The following is a 9,298-nucleotide window of genomic DNA, read 5'->3' on the forward strand; positions in this document are numbered from 1 at the left end:
AAGGAGAGAAACAACCTAGAATTAAGGAGAAACTTCCTAATAGTGAGAACAATCAACCAGTGGAATGGCTTACTTTCAGAAGTTTGTTTGACTATCCATAGTATTCTCAGGAGTCTTCTTCAATACCAAAGTTCAGAATAACAGAGTTGGAAGGGATCTTGGAGGTCTTCTCATCCAACTCCCTTCTCAAACAGGAGACCGTATACCATTTCAGACAAATGGCTGTCCAATCTCTTCTTGAAAACCTCCAGGGATGCACCCACAACTTCTGAAGGCAAGACATCCCACAGATTAATTGATCTGTCAATTAATCAATTGTCTGGAAATTTCTTCTTCTAGGTTGGTTCTTCTCTCCTTGATTAGTTTCCATCCATTGATTCTTGTTCTGTCTTCAGGTGCTTTGGAGAATAGGTTGACCTCCTCTTCTTTGTGGCAGCCCTTTAGATATTGGAACACTGCTATCATGTCACCCTTAGTCCTTTGCATTAGACTAGACAGTTCCTGCAAAAGTTCATCATATGTTTTAGCCTCCAGCCTTCTAATCATCTGCTTCTAACTGGGAATGCAGCATATATTGCAGAAACTTACATTCGGATCGAAGATGTGGGTTTTCTAACCTCAACATGAAACCAATTTTTTCTTCTTCTGTCCACCAGGTTTTATTTATCACACAGCCTGGTGGTACTCTCTAGAAATCGCTTGCTGTTTTATTACCATTTGATTTATTCTAATAAAGTAAAACTCTCTTGTGGCTTTTAAAACCTGTGCCAGAAATATGTTCCTGTACAGTTTTCCTTTCAATAGTTTAATTTATGCATTTATGTTATTATAGAGATCAAAGTCACGACAAAGGTTTTTTTTTAACCTTTAAATAAATGTTCTAGCAACTATGCAAATTATAAAAAGAACGCGATTTCTTCCAAGCGTTTAAAAGTTCCCTGTTGTTCCATTTCATACCCACCCTCTTTTCCTTTAAAAGGAAAGGGGGCAAAGAAACTGATCCTGGGTAAAACTGTTCTCAGAGGAACACCCCCTGTAAAGGTACCGATACTGTACTGGGGTGGGAGAGAAAAAAATGACAAGTATGGGCAATCGTGCCCTCGAAAAAGAAGGCGCCCTAGGCGTCCCCGTTTCAGAGTGCCTCTTCTAATCGCGATTGGCCGAGCATGCTTCCTTAATAAGACAAAGAGGTGGCGGTGACGTCACGTTTGCCCTCGGCTACGCCGGTACTGCTCAGCCAATCACGATTAGGAGAGGCCAACGGTGGGTGCGATTCAAATTGAACGGCGGGTGAGTCGCGAAGCCGTTTCTACTGGAGTGGATGCGGCGCTCTAATCCGGTGGGGTCCCAACGGCCTTTCCCCTCACGCGCCTCCTGGTAAGTTAAAATGGGGGAAGTGGAAAGAAAGCGGCGCCGGAGTCTGGCTGGGATTTCAGGCGGCGTTTGGGAAGAAGGAGCTAGAAAACTGTTCGTTTTTATCAACGTGCTGAGTTGTTACGGACTTTGGAGATCCCCGGCTCTGTTAAAGGAAGAAGACTGGGGTTGTTTTTATGGCCGTCCTGAATCGTGACGACCTTTTTTTTATTTTACACGGTCTTCCCTCATTTAAAGCAGGGTATTGTGGTTTTACCGACATGGAAACGGTCAGTCTTCACAGGTTCAACCCTCAAGGGGAGAGATTACGAAACGGCGTAACGACGACGAAGCAAATACAATGCATTGACAGCAATATAATCTATTGTAATACTTCCTCTTTTTTTTTTTAAGATTCCTTGTAATATGCAGTTTGTAATCTGCTTTACGTGGGGAAAACAGCTGAAAGCAGAGGAGTATAGAAATTGTTCAGATGAGGTTTGGTCTCAGGAATGAGATCAGGTCAGAGGCTTTACAAAAAATAAGAGGTTTGGAGGAGGGGGTTGAAGGCGAAGGAGGCACAAGGGGAGTGAGTCATTTTTTAAAAAAAGCAGGGACCATTTAGGTATCTAAAGGCAGCAGAACTGAAAGAGCAAAGGTGGTGATACCGTAGGTATATGTTGAGGGTGGTCTGACCAAAGCAAACTTTCAGAAGACTTTGAAGGTAGGAGTAATGACCTCTTGGATTAAACAAAAACCCAGGGAGGAATTTAAGGTGATCTGCTCAGGATGATCAGGTGATAGGTCAGTTGACTTTGGTTAGATCAGTGGAAAATGAGAAAGAACTTTAGTCATAGCTGAAAACATGAAACTGCCGTTGGACATGGTGCAAAGATGAAATTTGGGCATTCCTCCTTTTCTTTGGGTAAAGGACTGTGGTTTGGTTGATACAGTATACAGGAGGTGGGCTTAAGGAAAGGCAATTTTGCTCTTGGATTTAATGGTGGTGAAATATTTAAACAGAAATATATCTGGTCTTAAAGAGATTTGGGGATGAATGGAAGAGGAATGTTCTGTAATTGGAGCTACAGGTAATAAATATCTAGGCCCTGATGCAGGCCCTCTCAGATGACAAATTCATTCATGGATATGAGAGAATATACAGGATACAAAACACATCCTTAAGAAACGCCAGTGGAAAAAAGAAAAGCAAGAGCCTTCTTTCGTCCAATATTATAATTTAGTAGAAGGACAGCATTACAGCAAGCAGCTGAATGTGTCAGCTGGTACTGAAAGTGGCAGTTCTGAAAACATTGAGGCCATTGTATTTTTGAGGATGATGTAATCATTTAGATAAGAACAGTGTCATTGGATCATAGAAGCCAGAATCAAATTTTGAAGACACAAATGGGGAGGGTTAAAAGAGGTGCTAGGGAAACAAAACTGAGTTGGACATTTAAGGAGCTCAGAGGCAAAGGTAAAAGGCAAAATTGGACAATGATTTAAATGGGTTTGTTTGTTGTGCCTTCCAGTCAGATTTGACTCCTGATGAGTGCCTGGACAAGTCATTGCACGTTGCTTCCTACAGTTGAGAATGACCCAAAGTTATGTAGCTGGTGGTGTGCGTAAGGCAAAACTAGAACTCTAGCCTGATGCCTTAATGAGTACCCCAATCTGGCTTGTGCTTTAAATATACGGTACAGTCATGTTATTATTGATAATATAGTGGCATGATTAAATGCATTAGAAGAATTGATAGCTGATTGTTATGTTGGAGGATGATAACAGTACGATAGATATAGAATAAAAGCTGGGAGATAAAATCAATGGAATGCCAGTAATCAGTTTGTCTAATGTAAGCTTTGATGCTTCTTGTTCCTATTCTTTTTCTGATCAATAACAATAATAACTCCTTCACTTCCCTCTTACACCAAATCCCTTGGCCTAAGGGCAGCAATTTTGCTTGCAGTGATTACTTCCAGTATCTGATAATAGCTACTTTTCTATGCCTTTAGAAAATACATTCTTTTAAGTCCTTATCTAGTAGGTGCTTGAGGTTGTGGGAATGTAGGAATTAAAAATCATGCTTTGCCTTTGCTTCTTTATAACTCTGAAACCATGGAACATTATAATTTTAAATTTGTGATTCCCTAAATAAGCATTTAATAATAATAATGGATATTTTAATTATCCCCAAAACCACTATGAATCTAATCTGCCAAGAGATAAAGGCACAATAGTTCTTGTCCTCTTACCAACAACTTTATTTCTCAGAAAATGGAAGACAAAACAAGGGGGTCTGCTTATTCTGGAAGTGATTCTCTCACCAAGGGGAGGTAATTGGTGGAAGAAATGATTAGTATCTTGGGCAAAAGATTATTTTTTGAATTTTAATTGAATATTACCTTTGAATCTGTGATATTTGCAAACAACCTAAGATGAGCCAAATCTATATACTGGATTTTAGAAAATAGGATTTTGATAAACTCCAATGGAAAGTAGATTGAATCCAATTGTTTGAAATCCTGAAGAAGAAAAATGTCCAGGAAGAATAAGAAATCTTTTGGGAAAAAAAAATATTGAATACATAGTCACATTTTCTAAGAAGAAAAAATAGGAGTGATCTATAAATATATTGAGAGCCAGTTTTGTGTAGTGGTGAAGGCTTCAGGCTAGAAACCATGATCCCCTGAGTTTGAATCACACCTAAGGCACAAAGCCAGTTGGATGGCATTGGACAATGTCTGCTGCTGAGTCTTCCGGGAGCTGGGGCAGCCGCATGAACCTGGAATCATAGAGCAGGAACTCCGGACTCCCCATGTGGGGCTGCAGCTTCTTTTACCCTTCGCAGCCTCTCTACCCCGGCTCCTGGAAGACTCTCTGCCCCAGCTCCCAAAGACTCGGCAGCAGGCGGCTGGCCCAACTGGCCTCTTCTCCATTTCCAGCGGCTTCCAGCAGGTGTTTGGAAGCCGCAGAGGAAGCCAGCCTCAGTGCTGAGATGGCGATGGCGTGGACTCCTCAAGAACCTGGTGCTCACCGGCTTCACTCACATCGTGATCCTGGGATACCGCTTGGTCGGTGAGTGGCGCTCTGCCTGGCCAGAGGGGGGTGTCTGCTGGGTGGGCACCAAGTGGCAAGAGGTGCCAGGCAGCTGCTCTCTTGCGAGCAGAGCGGGGGGGATGGATGGATGGATGGATGGATGGGAGGGAGGTGGGCAAGCACCAAGAATGCTGGGGCAGCTCCCGATCAGCTCAGCTGATCCGCAGGTTGCCATTAAGGAGCCCAGCTGCCATTAGCTGACTGGGGAAGGCAAGGGCTCCCTTCTGTGCTGCCCACACCCAACCCTTCACTAGGGTTTATTTTTGGGGAGGACGTATATTTACGCCCACCCCAAAAATCAGGCCTTATTTTCGGGACATGTATTTTCAGGGAAACACAGTAGCAATAGCACTTAGACTTATATACCACTTTACAGGGCTTTTTACAGCTCTCTCTCAGTGGTTTACAGAGTCAGCCTATTGCCCCCAACAATTTGGGTCCTCATTTTACCCACCTCGGAAGGATGGAGGCTGAGCCAACCTTGAGCCTGGTGAGATTTGAACTGCCAAATTGCAGGCAGCCGGTGATCAGCAGAAGTAGCCTGTAGTACTGCACTCTAACCACTGTGCCACCGTGGCTCCTAACCATGTTGCATAAAATGGAAAATAACTAGCTTAAATTCTAACATATAAATTGTGAGGATTTTATATGACCAGATTCTGATTTAAGCTCAGAATTGTTTTGTGACCTCACAGAATCTCTGAATCTGGGCATTCCTAAAGATGTTTCTCATTTGGAAGAGAGCTACTATGATATTTTTGTATTTGAGAGGTTAGCTTTGACTTGTAAGACAACTAGTTGTTAGTTACTATTTTTTGTGTGTGTGAATATTGTGGGGTTTTTTCTTTAGCTCTAAGACAAATGGATACAGTATATTAGTGATAAATATCCAAATTTACATCAGCAGATTTCCACTTATCATTTGAAACAACTTATCATTTTCTGTCTGAAATTTGTTTTGAAGGGTTTAAATTTGAACTATTAGAAACATTCGGAATATGGTTAAATGTAGGTTAGATTTAAGAATATTTAAAGAAGAGATGGATTAGATGAGAGTGGATTAGAGTAGCGGTCCCCAAACTTTCTGGCTTGGTGACCTGGGGGAGGATGGTTTTGTGTGAGTGGTGGGCGCATGCAAGTGCGCACAGCTTCATTTGCACAAATGGGCATGCAACTCAAATGGAGCTTTGTGCGTGAGCACCCATCGCTCGCAGAAGTGGACCTCCCGCCACACACACACAGAGGCTGCCGTCCACTAGTGGGCTGGGGCTTGGAGACCCCTGGATTAGAGGGAGAGTGCACTCACTCCAGGAGAGTGGAGCAGCCTCCTCTAATGGAATGGCATTGGCTACAAGTCATTATGGTTGTTAAGCAGGTCACCACACGAATTTACCCAATTATACAACCTTTTCTGCAGTTGTCATTAAGTGAATGCAGTGTTTAAGTGAATTTATCCAATGGGTAATTTGTTCCAGAAACTGGGTGGAAAACATTGAAAGTTGTCATGGGACTACAGGATGCTGCATATGGCTTTAAAGTTTGCCAAGTGCATAAAATATGATGAGAACTTCAAAATCAGGTTGTAAGCACCTTTTAAATGGTCTGCTAAACAATTGCTAAACGATCAGTTGTTAAATGAGGACTACTTGTATAGTACTGTAAATTTAGTAATACTGGGTTCTGAAGCTGTTAAAACTGCATAAATTGCTAATAATTTGAGGTATTGAAAGAAACAGCTCAATTGTTTTTTTGTTTTTTTGTTTTTTGTTTTGTTTCACACTTCCCAAATTATATACTTTGGTGGCAAATTTAGTTCATGTGTAAGCAGAATTTCGATTCACTGAGTTTTTCTTATCTTGCAACATTTATATGTCTTCAGATTGAATATTAATGAACACACAACCTGACTATTGGTTGTTAAAGTAGCTGTCATTCACTGCAGAGTAACAGTTTTGACTCCTTGGAGTGCTACAAATATTCAAAGTTCTGCATATTTTCCAGCTTTCATTATTTTTCTGCAATCTGCCTCAAGGTTTGTAGATCATATGCAATATCTAGTGTGTGTGTGTGTGTGTATATATATATATATATATATAAAATCTTCCCATTAAAGAAATATGTTTATTTTTAGCTACATGGGAATTTTTTGAAGCAATAAATTTTTTCATTTGTCAGAAGTGTTCAGGTTTTTTATGTTGTCATTTAAAAGGCTGCAACTAGTTATGCAAACAGATATGTTTTTAAATTAATAGCTTAGAAGGGAAAGGTCAAATATGCTTTTCTTTAAATGATTTGCCTTGCTTTGATATAATGTAATCTTCTCCACCCTGATATTCATTGGATATATTGTTTTATAGCTTGTTTATTATCTAGCCAATATAGCAAACTAATACTTATAGGAACTGAAGTCCAGAACTCTGAAGGGCAATAGAGTAGGATATATTTGGAGGTTGGAAAACATTAATGGTAGTGATTCTGACTGATAGCTGTGATGGAGAGAAAAATAAAGGTCAGAAGAAAAAAAGTACACAGAAAAAAAGGGACAAAGAATGGATCAAGACAGTTTGTGGCCCTTGAAGCTGGCTTATGATTGAGGAATTATAATTATTAAATGTATGTATTTAGCCTGACTCCTACTATAGACAGATACAACAATTCTATGAGGTTTAGTAACATTGTAATTCAGTAATTAATAATACTGAACAGTAATATTTATTAATATTCATGTTAAGCCTCTAGAGCCTAGAATATACTTCTGCTAAGCTCCCTCATTATGGTAAATCAGAGGGAGGTTTTCCTTGAGGGATGAGTGAAGAATGCCAGGAGTGCACCAAGAGCATAGACTTCTCAGCAAGGTCACCCAAGGTGTGAAAGTCATCCCAACTGTCCAGCTAAAGTAAGAAAGTACCTCTGTTGGGATGTATGAAGATGATGGATGCAATTATCACTTCAGTGTCAGTAATAAAAGCATTTCATACTACGCAGGATAATGCAATGGTACACCACTTCTGTATTTTACCAAGAAAATTACATGGCTAGACAATAAAAAAGTGATACCATGTCAGGTGATAATTGGCGCCTCAAATGCGGATCTGGATGGGGAGAAACAAGCTCAGACTCAACCCCTCCAAGATCGAGTGGCTGTGGCTTCCGGCGTCCCGGTATAGTCAGCTAGTACCATCACTGACAATAGGGGATGAGATCTTGCTCCCCACAGAGAGGGCCCGCAACTTGGGTGTCCTCCTGGATTCACGGTTATCTTTAGAAGATCATTTGACGGCCGTGGCCAGGGGTGCCTTTTATCAGGTTCGCCTGATCCACCAGTTGCGTCCCTTTCTGAATCGGGACGCCTTGCGCACGGTCACTCATGCCCTAGTTACCTCCCGTATGGACTACTGTAATGCTCTCTACATGGGGCTCCCCTTGAAAAGCACCCGGAGGCTCCAACTGGTCCAGAACATAGCCGCGCGGGTGATTATGGGCGCAGCTCATTACGCCCATGTAACACCTCTCCTACGCGAGCTGCACTGGCTCCTGGTGATCTTCCGGGTGCGATTCAAGGTGTTAGTTATCACCTTTAAAGCGCTCCGTGGCTTAGGACCTGGGTACCTACGAGACCGTCTTTTGCCACCAATAGCCTCCCACCGACCAGTTCGTTCTCACAGGGAGGGACTACTCAGGGTACCGTCAGTCAAATTATGTCGCCTGGCGACTCCCAGGGGGAGGGCCTTCTCTGTGGGGGCTCCAACCCTTTGGAATGAACTGCCCCCGGAGATACGGAATATCCCTGATCTCCGTGCTTTCCGCCGTGCCCTCAAGACCCTGATGTTCCAACAGGCGGGGCTAAACATACGAACATGTGAATGATTTTTTAAATGTTATCTAATTCTGGGTTTTATTTAATTGACCAAACTAAGTAATAATTTTAATTAGCAATTTTATGATGTTTGTGTGTCTATATTTTTCTTGACTGTACACCACCTTGAGTCCTACGGGAGAAAGGCGGTATAGAAATATAATTAATTAATTAATTAATTAATTAATTAATTAATTAATTAATTAATTAATTAATTGGATGGTATTCAGCACGCTACTGAAGAGGGGCTAAGAATCTTTGGGAGTAGTAATGATGTTTATGATATGACTGGATTGACGCCTTTGAGATGCCTGGTTGCTGATATTGCCATGCAGGAAAAGGAAATCCAAAGTTACAAAGACAAAATTGCACTGGGTAGATGTAATATAATAAGCATGATTGTGCTCACCACAGTGAAAGATAAAATGAATCAACTGTCATTAACCTCTTCAGGTCAACCAGTTGAAAGAAATCAAACGCTTTTAGTCAGAATGTCATGCTTTTTACTACTGAGGCTATGAAAAACAAAGAATGAATGGCATTGCTTTCAGGGTCAGGAAGGATGAAGAGAAGACAGTACTTTGGTATAATGCCATCAATGACTGAATAATAGCACTTAGGCAATCTTGAATATGACAGTTACTCAAGTTAGTGTTCCAGCTACTAATAGGACGTTCCTGTTCATGGACAAGTTCCAGGTCAAGCTAAAGTGAGAGAACATCAACCAGTTTCCATGATATGATGTTGAACCTACAATTTCAAGGAGAACCTCGGGGATTGATTTGAAATCTTGAAATTCATAGAGAGGGAACAAGACCAACTGTTAAAGGAAATCCAATAGGTTGTTAAGGATAAATATGAAAAAAGATTGCTGAAGATTAAGAAACAGAAGAAAGCAAACTAGATGTCAAAACAGACAGTAGAAATTGCCTAGAACAGGGGTCTTCAAACTTGACAGTTTTAAGATTTGTGGACTTCAACTCCCAGGAT

The sequence above is a fragment of the Pituophis catenifer genome, unplaced genomic scaffold (genome assembly GCF_029215685.1).
Source record: "Pituophis catenifer annectens isolate HBS135680 unplaced genomic scaffold, rPitCat1.0.hap2 SCAF_2, whole genome shotgun sequence".
Lineage (NCBI taxonomy): Eukaryota > Metazoa > Chordata > Lepidosauria > Squamata > Colubridae > Pituophis > Pituophis catenifer.